The sequence below is a fragment of the Cyprinus carpio genome, chromosome A14, assembly GCF_018340385.1.
Source record: "Cyprinus carpio isolate SPL01 chromosome A14, ASM1834038v1, whole genome shotgun sequence".
NCBI classification, from domain to species: domain Eukaryota; kingdom Metazoa; phylum Chordata; class Actinopteri; order Cypriniformes; family Cyprinidae; genus Cyprinus; species Cyprinus carpio.
The window spans coordinates 23953104-23975954 of NC_056585.1; the positions used below are offsets into that span (position 1 = coordinate 23953104).

Below are 22851 nucleotides of genomic sequence, written 5' to 3' on the forward strand. Positions count from 1 at the left end.
CATTATAAAGAATAATATTCTGAATATATTACAGTTGGTTTGATACCTTTATCTCAAACGGTGTCAGTTTAATTAATTTAAGTGGGTACAGTATATAAAACAGTTGAAAAATATGGATTCAATACTGTATATAAAATCAATAAAGGCATAATCTGAAAAACTAATGCTTGTGCATTATACTGAATAATATTCTGTATATTTTACAGTTGGTTTGATACCTTTAGATCAAATGGTGTTGTCGTTTAATGGATTTATATTATTGCATACATTAAAAGTTGTAAAATTATTATAAAACACATAAAACGGAACTTTGTGCAATAACAGGGATGTTTTTCTGAACATTTTAGTATTGGTTTTATATTATAATGTCGCATAGTTAAATTGTTTCATTAATTTAAATGGTTAATTTTTTTTCCCCTAGAAATTAAGCCTTGTGCAACGTAAACGGCATTTATTTATGAATATCTGAGTTAGTTTGGGCTCAAAACATAACAGCCACAAAGAGTTTAATTGGCAAAAAAAAATGAATGTCTAATGAATGTCAAACGTCCAACTAACGCAAGCGCCGTACCAACTGCATAAAACTCCCCTAAAATGAGAGAAACTTCAGCCGCGGGTTGACCCCCTCCCGCCTATGCCTGCGCCAAACTCAAAATCCTCACAACAAAACACAAACCAAGAGGCGGAACCGAGGCGGCACCAGCGCAACAGTCCCACAGTGGACGTTAACACAGAAGCCTAAATGACGGCACACTTCAGCTTTGTACACCGAAACATGAACTGGGACAAACCTTTCACGCGATACTCACGTGTATCGATATTTTCTTACACCCCTAATATATATGGTAGAAATATGGTTAGCATCCTAAATTAATCTTTATTTTATTACTGGCAGTGGATGCTATTAGATGCTACTACGCATGGGCCGATTACCGGTTTCAAGGTATATCGTGATTAAAATTTTTCACTCTTTTTATTCAGCATTCCTTTCCATCTCGCGCACAGCCGCGTCCGCACAGCTTTCAAAAGTATACTCAACCGCAGATGAGCGCGGATGGATGAGCTCAACACATGCGCAGTACCATGGGGTGCGTGGCTGTCCGCGTGCCCTCTTGCTGACGAAAATAACGTAATGCCGACGGTCCGCGGACGGCCGAAATATACTCTGGCCTTCACGCGATCAGCAACCGGCCGTTTTTTGCCTTATTGCAACTCTCTGTTCTGGACTTGCACAATGTCATTTATGTGATAATATGAAGTCTGTAAACGCCTGTTAACACAGGCCAGAGACACTGAAGACGGACACACAGATTGATTTGGGGGTTTATATGAATGTGTTTCTGAGGGGAACTGACTGTCTTCTGAAAAGTTTACGTGGTATAATTTCACAAAGCTTGTCAGAACATTCTGTTTTTGCTTCAAATTGGGTTATTATTAAATCAAATTATGTATATGATTATTGTTATATAACTAAATGATATCAAATGATATCAATTATATGTATATGAATTATATAACTAAAATTAAATAACTGTAATTACATATTTAGGTTAAATAAAGATATCAGTCTCTATTTTTTTATTTTTAGGAAACAAATCAAAGAAAAAAATTAACTAATTCTACTGTTTCTAATATTCTGAATGTTGCTCAAAAACTAAATATAATCCAAAATATATATATTTTTTCCAGCGGGAAAAAAAAAATTTTTTTTTTTTTACCCAGTCATTTAAAAATAACACATTTCAGAGCTGTAACAACAATACCGTGATACACTGAAACCGTGATATTTTTGCTTAAGGTTATCATACCGTCAAAATCTCATACCGACCCATGCCTAGATGCTACTTACACTAAGTGAAAAAAAGCATATTTTCTTAGCAACAGATGCCATTTACACCAAGTGCAAATAGCTATAGATTCTATTTACACTATGTAATGTTATATAATGCAAATATTGGCATATATCTGTACCTCAGTATTATACATTATAAAACTGTATCCATTAATAACATTCATTGTAAATTGTCATATTTATTTAATGTATTAAATGGATGCGGCCTTATTGGAACAATAAAGCCTTCCCTACACCTACCCCTAACCCTACCCTATTTAGTTATTCCTTAATTAAAATAAACATCTCAATCTGATATGTGATGGGACAAGGGAGAAGAATGAGTTTGGCAAAAGGCAGATTCAAACTTGGGTTGATCGCGTCAAAAGTTACTGCCTCGCGCACCTACATCTTATGCCACTATTTCTATTTCAAACCTTGCCAGCAACACTGTAAATATACACTCAATTAAAATAGACACACCCTTAATATTAAAAATACCAAACCTTTTAAACCACCGTCCCTCTGGGCCCCTTTAAAACTTGGGGCCCCCTGGCAACTGCCTGCCTTATTGCTATGCCTCTGTTTGTGCATTAATAATAACAATTATATGTCATTTGGGTTGATAGTTTGCTATATTGTCTATATAAATATATATAAATAGTGTACAAACACTTTCTGTGGCCAATGAAGCTACAACAAGGTGATAAAGGAACCCAATCACACATCCGTGCCATGAAGCATCCCAACAGTATGTGAGAGGATGCAATGAAAAAAAAAAGGTCCAGTGAATGAACAAGCCTTCATTGGGGAGCACTTTTGTGATGCATGAGTGCGTGCTGCACTTAGTAGACACTTTAAGACCCCCTCCAGCTCCCCAGCAGCCACAACACTTTAGCTAATAGACAAAAGAGGCATGGTCAGCGTTATCCAGGGCCATAATAGCAAAGATATGGCAATGATAAATGCCAGGTCACTGCAAAAAACAGCAGAAGCCTTCTCACTTGAGCATCTGACACACTTAGTGAGATCATATTTCAGTGCTATGAGGTACTGCCTGTGGTCCAGGAGTGATAGAGAAAGTCACTGCCATGTTTCTCTTCACGGGACGTGACAGAAAGCTAGTGTACACATGTTCAGCCCCTTAGAACAGAATTCAAAACATCATAAGGATGATCTGCTATTAATTGCAGTAAGGGGCTGTCGTTAAATAAATCTTTGTTCCTCACTTTTTGGCAGAGCACAATAAGACATGAGACAATAAGACATTTCATTCTCAATAAAGAATTAAAAGATAAAAACAGAATATGAAGCCCCATTAGAGTTAGCTCAGTTATCATTTATTTCCATACGACTGAAAACCATATGTATGTATGTGTTTATGTGTATATATATATGTGTGTGTGTGTGTGTGTGTGTGTGTGTGTGTGTGTGTGTGTGTGTGTAATCTCAATGGCAGATAATCCTTATGTTTTCAATTCAGTATTAATTGATAACATTAATAATTCTTGTTACATTAAAAATGTTTGCATATGCCTGCTTAGTGAATGAGATCTATTGTTATTCATGTGCTTTTCAGTGCATTTCTGGCCTCATCCATTAACACAAACATTTCATTAAGCAAACATTAAGTATATTATGAGAGCTTGAGAAATATGGAAGGGGCAATGGATTGCTGGGAAATATGAATTAACGGCAACACTGGAATCATATATAATGCATATTAACATTTCACATGTACAAGTATAGTTAAGCCCCACATTAATTCATTCCTCTGTGGAGAGGGAAAAAGGAAGGCATTCTGGGAGATACATACAAGGAAAATGAACAGGAACATTTATCAAAGCACAGAGGGTTGCTTGAAGAATCCTCAGAGAACATTTTACCACCATTTATTGTGGTAAAGCTTCAAATGCATTCTCACAATTTAATTCATCATTTCACAAAGTCTGAAAAAAAGGAATGGATTTTTGCAATATTAAACAATAATGCGTATAATGAAGTGAAGCCAACCAGTTTTATTACATCTATTCTACATAAGAAGCTATGTTAAAAGGTAAAGCATTAGCCATAATTTGCTAATTAGTAAATATGTGCTAAAATAAAAATATATATATAAAAAACATTGATTGCAAATGCAGCAAAACACATAAAAGGAAAAAACTTTACTTTCAGATAGTGAAATGAGACTAGAAATGATAAACAATTAAAGACGAGAAACTTTTTTTTTTTCTTTTTCTCTAAAGAAGTGATTGATTTGTTACCTCGAATGGGAGGTTAACAATTAATTTCCTCTTTTAATAAATATGGCATTATCTCAGCATAAATAAATAAGCAAGCACATCTATTCATTTCGGATATGCAGACCGGGTGGTCATAAATGGCTGAACTGTTGGGCTGCGTTTATCACGCCGGGACAGATTTGATGTGCTGACAGCACGCTCCCTAGCTGTTACAGACACGGGTCTGCAGGGAGATCGACATTATCCGCTCTGCTTGGACGGCCTCACATTAGCTCTGACACCACTAAACATCTCACTGACAGCCCAGACGATGGCTGGCACCAAGCCCCCAAATCAGCCACTCCAAGCAAATCACCTTACAACCAGTTAACCACCATTACCCACAAACCCTTCAGACAAAGCTGCCATTCCGGCAACTCCTGAGCCCCTTGCTGCTCAAATTGCACCCTGATTACTCTCCATCTACCCTCAGCGACAAAACAGCCATTCTGTTAGTCGGGAAAGCAGAGGAAATGAAATGAACATGGAGACAAAACAATGGTAATCGCTTTGAATGAAGACTTTACTCCAGACTATTTGTTCTGACACTTCCATTGGTGCGTCTCAGGTCCTTATGTCCAAACTGAAAGAATTTTTTTGTGGAGTTACTCAGTAAAAGAGAGAGATGTTGAAGGTGACCCTGGATGGAATGTGTTATTAGTGCCACGTATCAGGAAGAGAAGAGGACGTCATAGAACAGACAGACAGGGAACAGCTGTCACATGAAAAACACAATTCTATCAATCACAAAACCTCCAAAACTCCTTTCAAACGATCTATCCTTAATGCCCCACAGACTACAAGGTCATCTGTCCAACAACTCCTGACCCTGGTCACAGACTCTAATGACATACTGCATCTTGATCTGGTAAATCTCATTGCCTAAGGGAAGTCGTGGCCTAGTGGGTAGAGAGTTTAACTCCTAACCCTAAGGTTGTGGGTTCGAGTCTCGGGCCAGCAATACCACGACTGAGGTGCCCTTGAGCAAGGCACCGAACCCCCAACTGCTCCCCGGGCGCCGCATCATTAAATGGCTGCCCACTGCTCCGGGTGTGTGTTCACTGCTGTGTGTGTGCACTTTGGATGGGTTAAATGCAGAGCACCATACTTAAATGGGTCACCATACTTGGCTGTATATCCAAGTCACTCACGTCACTTTCAAAAAAAAAAGCTGTCCAAACCTTCCTGGCACTAGGTGAAAAAGTAATTGCCCCGTAAATCTAATAACATGCTAAAACAGCCTTTGCTGCAAAAACTGCAATCAAGCATTTTGCAAAAACTGGCAATGAGTCTTTCACATCACTGTGGAGGAATTTTGGCTCACTCTTCTTCACAGAATTGTTTTAATTCAGCCACATTGGAGGGTTTTTCGAGCATGAATGGACTGTTTAAGGTCATGCCATGGCATCTCAATTGGATTTAAGAACGGACATTGTATTTACTTGCATTATATTTGTGTAATATTAAAATTTGTTTGATGATCTGAATCTTAAGTGTGACAAATATGCAAAAAAAGTAAAAAACAGGAAGGGGCAAAAACCTTTTCATGGCACTGTATATTTTCAGTTTTCTGTAATCATGTAGTTAACTTAAACGCTTATTAAAAATGAGAGTCCGCGGGAGGATTTCAAATTCCGGAAACATCAGAGACAGGAGAAGAGATATTCTGATGATTTTTCAAACTTAACAGAATGTGACGTTTTAATCCAACATAAACCAATCTAAAAAAGCAGTGGCTGGAAAACGTGTGATTGTTTCACCACAGGGTGTCAGTGCTCTAAACTAGAAATCATGACGCTGAAGTATGTGTGAGATCTGATGAATAAGATGAGAATAAAACTTTATTAATCCGCATTAAATATTTTGTCACTATTCTATGTAATTTTTCATTCACAATAATTTCACTCTATGCAATGCCAAAATATGAATATTCAAAGTAGTTGCAGCACTGTCAACGCGTTACTGTTTAAAATTAATTAAATGTTTAACATCATTAAATTTGTGTACATTCATTCAGACATTTTAAACACTGGAATAAGAGAACCAAAGCTCACAAGAAATACTGCTATTCCAAAAACGAGCCATGATTTTACAACAAATAAAACTAAAGCAGTTAATCCGTAGTAACCACAAAATAACCAGAGTTTTGCTAAAATAATCATAGTGTCACCATGGTATTAAATAATTATGAATTAATTTTCATAAGGGTGTTTATTAGTCAAACTGTAAATTAAACAGTTTTGAAATATAAGCAGTAAGAGAAGAATACTGTTAATGAGAAGACAAGCACTAGACCTCGGCAGGTTAGTGTGGAAATATATTTATTATTCAGAATGCAAGTTTGGAAGGGAAACGTCTGAGACATAATAAATAGAACGCGGAAGTGGTTGTGCAAGTAGTCCATTGGCTAGATTGTGGGTTGTCTGAATAACTAAATGGACTATTTAGGGTTATTTGGACATTTAGGATTTGTTTACATAAAACATGTTTTTGCACTCAAAACAGCTCAAAACAGATCGACAAAGCACACAAACTAAATTCAGCGGTCTTGATTTTTTTAAAAGCTGGACTGCTACTAACTTGACATGCTGTCTTTAGAAACTCAGTGACTGTGGCGGGACACTCAGAAAACACTGTGAGCTGTAAAAGCTGCCAGCTGCCAAGACGTCTGCCTGAATGTGTACTGTGTAAACTGCCTAAGCATGGTTCTTTAAAAAGGTTAACAAGGTTAATGAATTTAGAGATACAGTACAAAGCTTCCAAGTGAGGACACTGTCAGCAAGGTAATTAAAGTACTGCCACTGAAAATTTGAAAAATACAAGAATTTAGATAAACTAGTCAGAAATATAAATATTTACAATAGCTGCCACTGAAAATTTGAAAAATACAAGAATTTAGATGAACTAGTCAGAAATATAAATATTTACAATAGCTGTTGGACAACCAGTTGACCTCCGTTACTCATTCCTATATTACGTGACAAGATACCAATTTGATAGACAAAAGTTTGTTTGATGGATTTACCTATTTGCCAGTATTTGCAAAAGTTTATCAGTTAGTGTCATCAAATCTGTGAAAGACAGTGAACTAGATATCCATGAACAGAACAATGTTATTATCTAAAACTAAACTATTAAAAAGCCTTAACTGAAATAAAGCTGAAGGACTCTATTTGTCCTCCCACTTTTAGGGGGAGGGAACACAATAGAAATGTTGCCTTGGCACTTAACTGAATCAAAATAGGTTAACAGTAGGGCTGTGCAATTAATCGAATTCGATTGTCATGCGCATCTCGTCAGTAAAGACGGTCCCGTGATTAGTACTAAATCAGCATCACCTGCTTTCAGATGGAGCGGCTTTTACTACACAGAGCCGTAGTTTCACTGACAATTAGTGAATCTCGCTTTCAAAATCGAATGCGACTCTGCGATATGAGGGCAATTTTGAATTGTCAAAATTGGCTCTGTGTAGTGAAAGCTGCTCAATCTGAAAGCAGGTGATGGCGATTCACTACTATTCATGGGACCGGCTTTACTGACGAGATGTGCACGACAGTCGAATGCGATTAATTGCACAGCCCTAGTTAACATGTTGAAATACAGTACTAAAATTACTAACACTAAAAATGCATTAAAAATACAAAAAGCTACACTTAAAAAAAACTAATAAAAATGTCAAAGTACATAAAACTGAATGAAAATATAAAAATAAAGCTCATTCACAATATTAATAAAGATTTACAATAGTATAGTATACATATCACTTACAAAACATCAACACAAAAATAATAACACTCTCAATATCAAAATATTACACCTAAAAACACTATAATCAACACTTACAAAACAACACTATACACATTTTCAGCTACCTTTAAAGTCTTTCCACATGAGACTAGAATGAACCAGAGTGAACCTTTTGTCAAAACGTTCTTTCCACATGAAAAAAAAAACAAAACAAAACAAAACCAATAAAGCTCAGAAAATCATAATGATATGATAATAACATAAAGAACGAACTGCAAACTGACTGATATGAAAAAGTGCCTTTCATCTGAAGGGATGACAAAGAATAATTGATGGGGCCTGTCTTTGATAAAAATTATTCTCATATGGTTGTGTTATTAAGATAAAGAAGAGAAAACTCAGCTCCAAACCACAACACCCCAAATATAAACTCAGTCTCTGTCATCAAAAATCTCAAATAGCAGTACTCTTAAAAAGGCACAACACTTTCGCAAATGGAAACGGTCATGGTGAGTGGAGATTGGGAAACGAGTGCATTAGAGTTAGCGAATTACTGTCTGTCATCTGTCATCTCACCTGCAAACCCTCCACCAACTAAACTACAGTCATTTACTCTGCCTGCTATGCAGAAATAATTGCACTCAAACACGATGGCAGTTATGCAAATAACTACAAATAGAAACAGCCCTGCTAACATAGGACAGGCATGAATGAATTATGCAAACAAGACTTTAGAAAACAATTGCGGAATTCATTACAACTGAGTGATGACTTGCCACTTTTCCTATTAGAACTGTCATTATCTAATATTCCTAAATAATTAGTAATGATGTACAACATATTAGATGCACCAAGCACAAAAAAAGATAAATAAAATTCAAAGATCAATAAACCTTTTGTGTGAGATACCACTGATACATATTCACATAAGAAAAAGCCCATTATGTTGAGATGACATGCTGAACGCTACCCATTATTTTGGTAAGCTCTCTTATTACCTGACACTTTTAGTTTACAGAGTAAACTAATGAATGACAAAGCAGCAAAGTGCATTTCTAGAACAGCAACAAGAAAACCAAAAGAATTAAACATCACACAATACAAAAAACAACAAGTCAAATAAAAAAAATTAACACAAAAAACAAAACACAAAAAAAAAAAAAAAAAAAAACAAAAACAATAAAAAACTCCTTCCCCCTCCCTTTGGAAGTTTAAAATACCATACAAGATTAGGCCGTCAAAATTGGGGAAATGAGCAAAACACAAAACAAATAAAAAGCAAAACAAAGGACAAAAAGGCTTTAAGCACCTCTTGTTTGTTTTTGTTTGTGCCGGGCAAGTCCCTTTGGAAGTTCAGCAGATTTATGATTATTTTGGTTATCAAGGTACTGATGCTTGCCTACAAGATGACCACTAGCACGGCACCAATATAACTTACCAAGAAAACAAGCATTCAGCTGTTCAGGTACTGTATCAAGGTACTGATGCTTGCCTACAAGATGACCACTAGCACGGCACCAATATAACTAAACTCACTAGTTCAAACTTATGTGCCCTCCAGAAGCTAGTGTTCTGTAAGTGAACGGCGCCTTGTGGTGCCATCCCAAAGAGGAATAAAATTACTCTCAAGGACCTTTTCCTGGACTGTCCCCAGCTGGTGGAATGACCTCCCTATCTTAATTCGAACAGCTGAGTCTTTACTCATCTTCAAAAAACATCTAAAGACGCATCTCTTTCGCCAGCACTTGACCAACTAATACTACTACTTACTTTTTCCTTTCTATTCTATTCTTGAAAAAAAAAAAAAAAAAAAACATAGCTACGTGTTGTGTGCTAGACTCGTCATGGCACTTGTATACAGTTGTTGTTCTCTCGTTGGTATGATTGCTTCTATTGTTCTAATTTGTAAGTTGCTTTAGATAAAAGCGTCTGCTAAATGATTTAATGTAAATGTTCTTTATAAAAACCACTGAATATGTGTGTTTCTATATTGGGCAGATGTAATAACGTATTTCAGAGTTGTGCTTAATAGCTTCCGTTTTTGTTTTGTTTTTTTCTTTTCTTCTAAAAGCCATTATATTCAGCACAGTCCCTGCAGACATTATCCTCAAGGCACATCCTTCTCCCTGATGTACCACCAAATCTCTGGAGAGAGACTAACAGATGGGAAGTGTTTATGTTCCCTCTTAATCAAATTAAACACACTTTAATTTTCTTAATCATGGATTAAGCATCTGAAAGGCCTCTGTGCGATTTCTTTACTATAAAATTTTGGTTTAATTTTTTTATTATTAAATTAAATTAAGGTTGTTCAGACAGTGGGTTCAGTAAGTCACTTTATCCCTAATGAGTTCCTCTGTCTCACTGCTCATGGTCAAGCTTTCCTAGCTCACTGCACTCTAGTGTCCCTCCTTCCTCATGTTTGCAGTCAATCTCTCGTGTTGTTCAGACATCTCTTCTATCTGCCTTCTCATGGAAACTCTTGACCCTGCTTTTGTGCTGGCTCCAGAGCTTTTAATTACTGCAAAACCTCTAATTACTGTTCTTACACAGCTCATCCCAGAGTGTAGTGCCGACAGCACAGTTTCTTGAGATCTCACATTGAAAAAGTCTGCTGAACACAGCAGATAAAAGTGAGTTCTTTTTACACACTGAATAAGTTCAAGCATGAACTTGAAACTAAGAAGACCAATTCTACATTTGTACTAATTCAAGCATGCAGAAGTGAGTTCTCCACCTTACAAGTAAAAATTACTTAGCATAGTTAAATTTACAATGAATCCTTGAGAACAGATCTCATTGTAGAAGAATGTTGCAATGTTTATTGCATATTTGAGTAAAAGGAGTAAAATCAAGTAAAATCCACTTAACTTTACAACGCTGGAGTTCTGAGCTTGTAAGAAATATGAATAATTAAATAAGGTTCCATGATGCAAGAATTGTTTATTTTGTTATTGTTGAATCTGATGTTACATTTTGTAACTGTTAATGTAAACTGTAACATCAGATTTGTAAGTTCACAGCAATCTACAATAGGGTTCAATTTGTTAATTAGATAACTAATTAAAGCGATTGAACATTAACACGAACTAAAAAAAATAAAAAATCCAAGGCATTTATTAATTCTTCATTAATTCATTAATGTTGTATATGGATTTGAGATAAAACAAACTGAACAGTTGTATTTTTATAAACTGAAGTTAACAGAAATAATAAATCCCAATAAATGCATTGCTCATTGTTAGTTAATGCATTAAACAGTGAAATCTTACTGTGTTAATTTACTCATTCGCTATTCCTTTCACACTACTGGAGAAAAAAAACGACATTTCATTTGAATCTTACTTGCCTTTTTTTCAGTGTTGTCAACTGCCAGCTGACCCAAAAGTATAATAAAATAACAACACATGAAACTTTCAAAAATCAAAAAGATAAACTCAAAAATAAAACACAAACACATCATTTTGAAAAAAAAAAGGGAGTAAATCTAACTTATTGAAAAGTACAATATCTGAATGCTGCATAGACAAACATGAAAAACTTCATCGCCTTGTCTTTTACAAAATCAACAAATTATCAAAGCCTTGAACACCCACCCACATTCTAGCAGTGCAATACTGGCATCGCAAGTAGCCAACACAAATCCACTGCTTCACTGATTATAATGAGTATTAAAGGAACCACTTCTTTGCAGTACAGTCTTAGTCATAAACCTTCATTCCATTTTCTACACTGGAATCCTTAGAAATATTTACTTTAATTTTGAATACTTCAAATGAGTACAGATGAAACATTCAATAAATATTTTATGCTCCAACTATCTTATTCAGTCTAGAGCTTCAGAAACAAACCCATTTGATTAAGAAACACGATCTACAAAAGTTCTTCCTCATTTATTAGAAGCTTTAATCTCCCATTTGATATTTCTAAGCAACAGCCAGCAGCACCTGCTTTCTCCAGCACTTATTTTGCAACTTCTACAAAAACCCAGACACATGCAAATAAAAATACCCTAAATAAATAAAGATAGAGAAAACGAGTTCTTTCAAAGTCTGCCCCCGACTCCCGAGAGACCGTTTGAGAGAAGATGCCCACACGCCTCCCAACATCTGCAATGTAATTAAAACAGTACTGTCTGGCCATCTTAAATATGAAATGAAACAACTAATCAAGCTTTTCAGGGTCCTGAATAAGCCAGCTGCTTAATAAGAATTTCATTATGAAAGATAAAACAGAAAGTGCCCCACAGTGCTCACACAGTTTTTCTCTCATTTGAATAAGAGATGTCCTGAGACAACCTCTTACCAAACAGTTAAGGGCCATCGTCTGTTGAGCGAGAGGCTAAATCCTCAGTAATCACTGCTGCAATATCAGCATTATACTGTAATCTCATTATACCGCAAAGTTATCACTGACCTTCTCGCACTCTAATCAAGAGATATACAGTCATTATACTAATTAAAACTCTAGCTGAGACTTCTTTGCACAATTAGCAAAACTTTCCACCTGAAAGAAGAGGTTTCCGATGCTGGAAAAGCACTTATTTGTATTAAAAGTCAAAAACTGTGAAGCTGTTCATCTCCACAAGTCAAAAGTCCAGTTGCACTTCTCTAATAGGACTGACAAATGAATTGTCCGAAAAATAGCTGTTTTGGCTCTCTTCCAGCATGCTTGGGAAAAGGGCAGAAGTAAATTTTTAAAAATTGCATACATTTCGCATATAGAACAATGGTCACAGACTACTAGCAACTAATTTCCGTAGCCTCTGATGGAAAGGCACTTTTGCTGAGTAATCTCACATGGATCATGTAGAATCGACGTATTGGCACTTGTCATTTAATGATACTGCGTTTATGTCAGGCTGGAGGGCATAGATCAAAGGCAAGGGCAAGCATGGAGAATTATGGAGTCTCTGCATTAGGTAATGGCCAGCTGCTCTTTAATCTGCTCACAGATGACATCAAGATCCTTAATATGAAAACGAAACCCCTCAAAAGTAATTAATACTATAAAGAGATGGACTAACAATTTACAGTTTGTTCATTGAAACACTGGACAAAAGAGGCAAAAGCACTGCACTCAACAGGAACATATGCTAAATGTTCTAAAATGTTGTTTAGGAGGAGCTTGTTCATCTAATCACAACATAGGGATATTAGTGTATCCTTACCATACTTTCACAAGTCCACCAACTCAACACATTTATGAATTACTTTATTTAAAGAGTTCACAGGGATATCTTTGTCTCAATTTACACCTGGTAATCCATATCCTGATAATATTTGGAATGATTTGATTGCACTAACACACACAAAATGAAAACTGCACTTAAAGATTCCGTCAACATAAAATATTTCCATTTACACAATTTTAAAGAGATTGACAGATGATTCAAAATGCTTTCAATCATTTTGACAGATAGTGAAGCTCTTGTGATATAAATGCCACATTAAAAATATGAATCGTTATAAAATTGTACTGACAGACGGTTTAAAAGATAATGGGAAAAATACAAAAGAAAATGCAGTAAAAATATTTTAATGTTTAAAATAAATACCACATTAAAAATATGAATTGTTATTTTACTGTCAGTTTAAAAGATTTTGGGAAAAATACAAAAAAAAAAACAACTTTAAAAATGTTTTAATGTTAAAAGTTAAATAAAAAAGGTGTGCTTAATGTACACTACAGTTCAAATGGTTTTTAAAGGAAATGAATACTTTTATTCACAAAGGATGCAATAAATGAATCTAAAGTGGCAGTAAAGACTAAAGTATTGTTATATATATATATATATATTCTATATATCATATATATATATTTTTATTTATTAATAAATATTTAAACAAAATAATGTTCCTTTAAACTTTCTATTACAGTTTACTACTGCATTACAGTTTCTACATAAACATTAAGCAGTGTTTTCAACATTGATATAATAATAAATATTTAGAGTGATTTCTAATATTATATATATTGTGCTGAATCCAAAGTTTTGAACTGAAGTGTTTGTCTAGTGATCTGATCACAATGTATCTCAGGTATATTTACACCTTGCTTTTAATGTGGTTAAAGTATATTAAAGGAGGTTTTAAAGCTTAAGATCTCCATTACAGGCCTCAGCCTTTCATAATTAGAATTTCATAATCAGAATTTCATAATTTCATAATCAGAATTTCATAATTCTGCCAAGTGAAGAACATGAACATAGATCATACACAAGCTCAGAGAGTCGTTCTAACACCTATGGTGCATAAAAAACATACTACGCAGACTTTTAGCTGCGAGACCACACTAAATGAATAACAGAATCAAACATCACAGCTGACCAGACTAAGTTCCCCAAGTACACCTTATAACATGCAAAACCCATTTTAAAAGCTGCTAAAAAAGGAGTCCCGCAGAGCAAGCTGCTCTTTCTCATTAGGTTTGCAACTGAGTTGTCGGTGCGACCAGATCCTGACACGCGTCACATCCAATCACATTACTGGCCCGTGACGGACTGAATAATGAATGACAAGACATTCCACGGTCTGACCCAGATGGATGTGTTTTCCTTACCTTCTAAAAAAAAAAAACAGCTTAACGCATGACGAGACTAGAAGCGGGTTAATAGCCAATTTAACAAGTAAAACACAATCAACATGCATGCCAAAAAATGAGAGCCATCCAAATGGCTTTAAAACCATGAGGAACATCATTATGATCGGGTGAAATGATCTAGATTTTACCAAAGAGCTTGTAAGGCAATGATAAATGAGTAATCAGCATTGTACGCAGGGCGCCCGAGTCGCCACATGCAGTCACCAACCAGTAATAACAACCTAATGATGCATTTTTGCAATCTGCTGCCCACTCAGGTTAGTAAACATTACTCACAGTGCAAAAGCTCATCACACACGAGCGCAAGCACACAGATGGAGCTGGACGCAGAGATGCGCAGAAGACTGTGATTTTCCTCTCATAAATACAGGTTCATAAACAAAAACAGACTTAAAGGGCACAGTGGAGACAAACACACACGGGCACCTGAAGAGCAATCAAGATGCAGGTATATTTCAGCTTGATGTAGTGTGACAAGAGAATTGGTTGTGCTATGAACGGGGCTAAGGTTAACATTCCTCCTCTGCATTTAAAGAGCCGGTGTAAAATGCATCTAAAATGGAGGACTGGGACAGACGAGGTGAACATTCATCATGGCACACAGCCACACTCACCGATCCGCATATATACACACATTCGAAAACACCTCTCCCTCTCGTGTTCCAATTCCTTCTGCCAATACATCATTGCACTCCCAAACCAAATGAGGCAATCGCTCAAAATTATTTGCATATAAACTAATGAAACATTGCAAAGTTAAACTCTCTTGAATGTTAATTACAAACGTAATGCACAATTTGCTGATTAATGTTTCATTGCATCTTGTAAGGAGGGACGGTGGGACTTGGGCAACAGCACTGCGGCTGTACGCTAAACAGAGGAAGGTGTTTATGCTCCAGTTCAACATATGCTGCTTGAATATGAAAAGAATACAATTTCTTTTTTTTCCTTTTGTGTGTGTATAGGAAGTATTAAAGAAATAGGTATTAAAAGGAATAAACTCAAAAATGAAAACTGCTTAAAAAAAGGGACTTACTCTCAGGCCATCCAAGATGTAGATTAGTTTGTTTCTTCATTAGAACATATTTCTAAATATAAAAACATTTTTATTTCCATTTATACATGAATCAATAAAAGAATAATTAAAAAAAGAATAAAAAAAAAATTACAACAATAAACACAAAAATAATAAAAAGAAAAAGGAATAAAAGGAATACAAACTAATTTTTTATTTGCTGAAAAATGCACTCACCCTCAGGCCATCCAAGATGTAGATGAGTTTGTTTCTTCATCAGAACAGATTTGGAGAAATGTAACATCACATCACTCGCTCACCAATGAATGGTGCCGTCAGAATGAGAGTCCAAACATCACAATAATCCACAAGTAATTCACGTTACTCCAGTCCTATCAATTTATATCTTATAAAGCTGTGTGTTTATAAGAAACAAACTTATCATTAAGACAATTTTGGTTAAAAAAACAAATCCTCTATCCGTAATATTGCTTTCTCCGGTGAAAAAGTCATCTCGTCTGAATCAGGAGAGAAATATGCACAGATCAAGCACTGTTTACAAGCCAAAACAGTTCTAAACACATATGTTGGAGGATTTTGATGTGAGAGGACAACAGGAGATATACTTTTTACTGAAGGATCTATAATTATGAATGATGTTTTTTGTATTTTGGCCAGATGCAAAATTTAAAATGGCTTAATGATAGATTTATTACAAACACACAGCTTTTCACTTCACAAGATGTTAAATAACAGACCAATTCACTGCTGAGAATCCATTGGTAAATCCACAGCAAATTTCCATTTTTGGGTGAATTATTATTATTAAGTGCACTAATGACTACTGACATCTAAGTGTGCGATCATAATAACTGACAACTAAAAATATGATAATCCTCACGTGTATATTCTTTTCTGTATTTCATCTACATTCATGCCTAGAAATGTTTGTTTTAAGAATACAGTTTAGTTGGCATCCTGCTCATTGGCTGTTGGCACAAAATGAGAAAATGCATAAGGAGGAAGAGGATCATCTGGAACTGCTGCATGTAGAGCAGAAAGAGGCATTGACATCAATAATGCATGATCAATCTATTCATCCTCATTAATTATTCATGCTCTCAAAACTAGACAGGAAGGCAAGGTGTGAAATGTATGTCATCATGTTTTTTTTTTAGCCGAACAGACACTATTTTTATTCTATTTCAGCACTCTCGACCCAGGTTTCTGAAGCCTGTCGTAATCGCTTTAGCTGGCAGCTGGAATATTTGACGTTTTAACGTGATTCTCTCTGACCTTTACTTCTTGGTCTGAGAGAATTTGCATAGAGAGATGTCTTAAGGCAGATAATCACCCAAGTTCCCTAGTACAAATGAAATTATGATTTGGGATTGGGATTATGGCTAGTGAATGTTCTGAGTGCAAAATTTCTTCCATACAATCACTGAACATCTGGTGTACACAAAATTATGCTCAATAGCCAGTAAATTTTACATATAATTAATTTAGTCTAGACATACAGCACTGGAATAATTAAACAAGCAGTTCAGAAGATATGCTGCTGAACAAAAACCAGAGGTTACACCATAACATAATAAAGCTCATGAGATCTACAACACCTGAACCTTACTGCTTTAAACTTGCATAAAATGTCATTAATGGAGCTTGGTATCCAAAACAAGCCTATTCATTAAAACAAGTTACCAAAAAAACATTTTAAAATCCTTAATAAAAAAAAAAAAAAAAAAAAAACGCTATTATTGTAGATTTGCATTAATGCAATTGCATACAGAATGCAATTTGTGGTCAGAAGTAAAACAAAAACTACACTCTGACTTAAATAAAAATAAAATTTTAAAAAAAATTTCCACAACTAATGATAAACATCCCATGTTAAGTAAATAAAATGCATCTGTGAGAAACAGTTCCTCCATTAGATGATAATAAACCCTGCAATTGATAAAAACCTGTAAATAAGGCAGGAGGAAAAAAAACGGGTAACAATTTCATTTTGTTTTATGTCATCATCATGAGCATTGAACAAGAGAATTCTGGGCGATAGGGTGGAATTCCAAAATATTAAGTGGGAATATCCCACATCCGACGTGGACACTTTTGGGCATATTCACAGAAAAGAGAAAAACTAAAAATCTCACCAGTTACAGGAACAATGAGGTCTCCTGTCTCCACACACATAAGGGCCCCACCTACAATTAAAAAGTAGAGCAAAGATTTAGAAACAGTGTTATAAGACATATATTCTTTTTTTCTTGTCATGTTTTGACACAGAACACATTTTCCAGCTGAGAACATCTGGTAACCATTGGCATTACCCTCAAGTAGAAACAAAGGCCTGAACAGATTTTATACGACACATATGTTATGAACAAGAATGGGCCGTGTTCTTATTCTGTGTACTAGAGGTTTGTGTAAAGCATTCATGTGTTCCTCTGCTTGACTGACTAACTGACTGATGGATTGATTGGCAGTGGCAGCCCTGACTTATTCATTTGGGGCTAGAGGCAGGTTGTCAGGCTGGTTCATTGGGGTTCTGGGAGAGTGCCCGTCCAGCGTCTGGCCCTGGAGGGGGGCTGTGCAAGCATTGGTCTGGCCCACTCAGGCATAGACGAGCAATGGGAGACTGCAGCCGTTCTCCCTGGTGTAGACCACTTTTTATCCCACTGCCTGTTCTGGACCCTGACAGACCGGACACAGTCTGCTACACCCGGCTACATGCAAACCTCTGCCACCACAATACAAAACTGCTCACACAAATACATTATCACACACACACGCAAAGACACAGAAGAAAGGCAGTGGCATTTCTGAAGTGTATGAGGGATTCTCGTCTTTTAACACTGGTACCTTTGGTTTCAATCCATGATATTAATTAAAACACTAGCTGCACTGTTTCACTCTTGATTTTTGTCCCTCTATTGCAAAACCATAATCTTAATATGCAAAGAGAGATGAAGAATCACAGCTCTTTCTGAGGAGATAAGTAGAAAAGACAGAAATAACCTGTATATTATATACTGTATGCACAACAAAATAACTGATGCATTGATCAGCAAATAATTGTATCACTGTCACTGGAATACACTGTCAAAGTATTTGTCAATGTACTGTTTAGTCACCATGTTTAAATTAAGTTATTTTTTTTTTCAGATAATATGGCTTAAGTGCACATTTTGTAATGTTTTTGAAAAGTCTTTTAATGCTCACCAAAGTTACTTTTTTATCAAAAACACAATAAAAACAGTAATATTGTGAAATATTATTATAATTTTTTAATGATTTTTAAAAAATGGCAGAAAAATATATTTTAAAAAATGATAAAAAAAAAAACTATCATGTTATACAGTACATGGTTAACTTACTGAACGTGAACAGATAAAAACACAGTCTACCACAAATAATACACAAATAATATGTAACAATGATGTAACAATATTTCAACATGAAATAAAAATGAAAGCGGGAGCAACTGGGGGTTCAGTGCCTTACTCAAGGACACCTCAGTCATGGGTATTGAAGATCAAAGAGAGCGCTTTTCATTTACTCCCCCTACCTACAACTCCTGCCAGTATTGAGACTCAAACCCATGACCAGGTTACAAGTCCAACTTTCTAATCATTAGGCCACAACTACCTAAATGAGTCTACCATAACTTTGTAAACTGCCATACACTCTCAGAAAAAAATGTACAAAATCTAATACGTACCATTAAGAAAAAAAAAAGAAAAAAAAAAGAAAAAAAAAAAACATGGTACAGAATATGGCAAGAAAAACACTAATGGCACAGGATGAAAGTTGGAGGATGGGGAAGAACTGTCATCACAGAGACAAACTGAGATGTAATTAATAAAATAATGTTAGCGCCATCCTCCATTTCCCATTTCATGGCAGCAAGAAGAGGGAGCAACACTTAGCTCCACACTGCTGCCTTCATAATCTATTCTCTCTGATTGTCCCTGATTCCCTCTTTCTTTCCCCTTCACCGCTCGGCAAGCCATTGTTAACAAGCTCAACCAGCCGCTAATACATCAACTGCTTCTCCTTGTCAGGCCGGCCACTTGGCCACATCACACGCAATTACGCCACTTTGCACAACGCCCGTTTTGCACATAAGAAATACATCACGAGCAGCGCTCCACACAATCCTTGATTCTTTTTGAAAAATGTGAGCTGAGATCCAGTGGAAAAAGCTTCAATCGGCAAGGCGAAAAGGCATCTTCTGTGTATGACCACTTATTTTTGATGAGTGTTGAAATTCCATCTGTTTGGTACATGTTTAAGTGTGTGTTCAAAGACAAAGGTAAAGAATGTGTCTGAGATAACAAGTGGGAGGAAAAAACACAGCCTTGGCGCTTATGCATACATAGCAAATATCCAATGGTGGAAAGACATCGCATTTCCGTCTGCTTTTCAAAGGAAGCAATGAATATTTAAATATGCATAGAACTGACAGGCTAACCTATACAGAATTGGAATGAATAATAAGAGCCGACTCCTTTGTTGCAAACTTTTCTTGACACTGCCACGCAACTCTGAAGAAATAAAGGGAAGGAAGAGAGGAATGTGAAGAAATTGAGCAAGAAGCCGAGAGTTTGAAATTAAAGAATTAGTCAGACAAAGGGACTGACAGGAAATCAAGAATTCATAGGTTAAAAGAAAAGATAGGACACAGTGGCAGAGAAACTTCTGAAGCATTATTTCAAGCTGATCCAACATGCCTCAGTCCACTCCATTCAACCACTGAGATGCTGAATGGGCTACAACAGTCCTTGGGATTGTTTGCTGCTTGTTTTCTCTTTGAAGTGTGCAGCACAGATGAAGCAGCACAGGTCGTATTCACTTATTTTCAAATGGCAAATATTTACAGCAGCAATTTAAAGGCTTTGAGCAGATTATTTGTGTGGGGGGTTTGTGTGTAGTTAGATCACAACCCACATATTCCCTCATGTAGGTTTAGACCGTCTTCCAAGCCTTCTTCATGGGACTTTTTATTTATTTTTTAACAACAATACACAAATGTTACCAAATGCTTAGTCCAACCAACAGCTGGGTAGGGAAAAGGCACCTTTTGTCCAGAGCAGCTCAATGGAGAAACCTGGGGTTTGATTAAAAAAAGCACTAGCAACAGAGACATCAATATACTGTTCTGTGCTATTTTTCAGTGGCTAAACCTGTTTCACCACACTAATAGGAAATTAAGACAGTACTGGTTAGATAAAAAGAGGCAAAAGATTAGAAAAACTGGTCACTCTTTATTTTAAGGTCCAATTCTCACTATTTACTATAAACTTTTACCTCAAAGTATCAAAGATTAAAGTCTCAAACCCAAAGACATATTCTTTCTAAAAGCTAAGACACTTTCCTAAAATGCCTCATTCAAACACGCCCCCACAAATCTATGTCACTGTGTGGGAAGATTTGCATAACACCTTTCAAATGTATACGGAGACGTAACTATTAATCCCGCTGTATTATTGTTGCCACCAATGTCATGCGTAATATTTCCATTACACGCTTGAGGTATTCGGCCAATCACAACGCACTGGATAGCTGGCCAATCAGAGCACCCCGCGGTTTTCAGAACAATAAGCTTTTTAAAAATCAACGCGTGTCAGAATGGCGGGGCAGAGAGGAGCAACAAATGTACGGTATGTGGAAAACAATGTGTTTTTTGAACCTTAAACTGCGTAAACACATTGCATTACACCAAATTATGTTCTTTTTAGCAATGTCATAAGACCCCTTTAATATGTGCTTAAGTACTATAAACAGCCAATATGCCAGTGATATGCATGCTTATATGCAACTAATTGTGAAAATTGATCCGTAAACTAAACTGTTACCGTAAAAAGGCAGCATAGCACAAAATAAGAGCAAACATAAATACATATAATCGATGAAACAGTGTTTTATAAAATACATTTAGTGAAACAAATCTTAAATTTTATTACATAAAAATATATAATAAATATAAAAAGTGTATAAAATAAAAAAATATTATAAAATATAAGAACAATACATGAAACAAAACAAAAACACAAAGCAAAACAAAACAAAAAACATGTGATTGGCGTAACATTTTTATCGTTTTTTTATGTTTTCCCCCTTTTTTCTTTTTTCCCCACTTCTCCCGAGATCAAAAGTTGTAATATTATTGCAATCTAAATTGTTGCCTCAAGTCTTGAATCATCCATTTGTCCATTTTTTTTTTTTTCTTTTTTCAAAATGTTATAACTGGACTTCTCTCCGGTTACTTAAACAGGACTTTTCCAATCCTGCTTAAACCCAGTTCCTGCAAGCTCATGTTCATTTGCCTTCACTTCCGAGCAAAATGTCCACTTCTCAAAATCCACTCACCAATACATAGAACCAATTCCCCCTTTTTTTCCTTTTAAACTTAAATGTACGTCATGTGTATAAGAAGAGTTCTATCACTACTTTGGTTCCAAAAGAAACTCCAGGATAGGTTGACATGTTCTACATCTCCAAGCACCTGAATGGCTGATATCGCTTGGCTTTGATTGAACAAGATGAAAGACAAAAACAAGGTCACAAAAACATGTGGCACGTGGGAAGCTACGATCTCATTCAGGAACGTATGGGAGCACCTCAAAGCTCTGAGTACCAGAGGTTCTGTTGGATCCGATAAAGAACAGAGTTCACCAAGCCTCACTGTGACTAATGACCCAAGCAAGTCCATCCCCTCCTCCCAGCCCTCATATCAGCTCCTATGACATTTAAAGCAGTAAATGCCACTGGCTGCTGGCGAGGAGGGAAGGATATCTAATGGAAGGCATGGAGGCAGCGCAGCTGATTCAATCATAACGGGTAATAAAGCCCCTCATCATGGTCCTCTAACATCATAGGCGCTCAATCCATGCCAAATGAGACCCGGAGTGATCACAATAACACAAACATACACAGAGAGCTGATCTTGGATCAGCTAATCAGTGCATTAGCGCTCAGTCCAATGACTCTGCACTAGGCCAAGCAAAGGCCCGTGGCTTTCCAAAAAACGCAAATTAGGAAGCTCAGATAGGGCTTCTCCATCTTGTAAACAGCTTGCCCTCCCATTTCTCCTCCCATGTTCCATGTCGCTCTACCTCCCTGCCTACTGATGGAATAAATCATGGTGGCGCGATAGTTTTAATGGCTTTTTAATGAGTCTAATGTTTTCTGTTTTAATGAACTTCTTACATCAGCTTTAATCATTTTGAAGGAATGAGAAATGATTGAAGAAAGGCCTACATTAATTTAATTTACTGCTCAATCTGCCCAGCAGTCTCCTCCAACCATAAACAACAGAGTGAGAGGAGGGGGACAGGACGACAAAGGAACTTGTCTGGTCTGATCTG

General features: G+C 36.2%; 1 long non-coding RNA gene across 2 annotated transcripts in view; it reads right to left on the reverse strand.

Moving 5' to 3' along the window:
* Window positions 1-22851, reverse strand: part of LOC122147475 — a 184750-nt gene that overhangs the window by 79823 nt on the left and 82076 nt on the right. Inside the window, exons 3-4 of one of the 2 annotated variants that reach the window (XR_006161652.1) lie at window positions 17635-17685; window positions 17341-17445 (exon numbers count right to left, since the gene is read on the reverse strand). This is a non-coding gene — a long non-coding RNA (uncharacterized LOC122147475). Of the gene's footprint in view, window positions 1-17340; window positions 17446-17634; window positions 17686-22851 lie in introns of those variants that run through there. The other variant, XR_006161651.1, reaches the window with a different exon arrangement.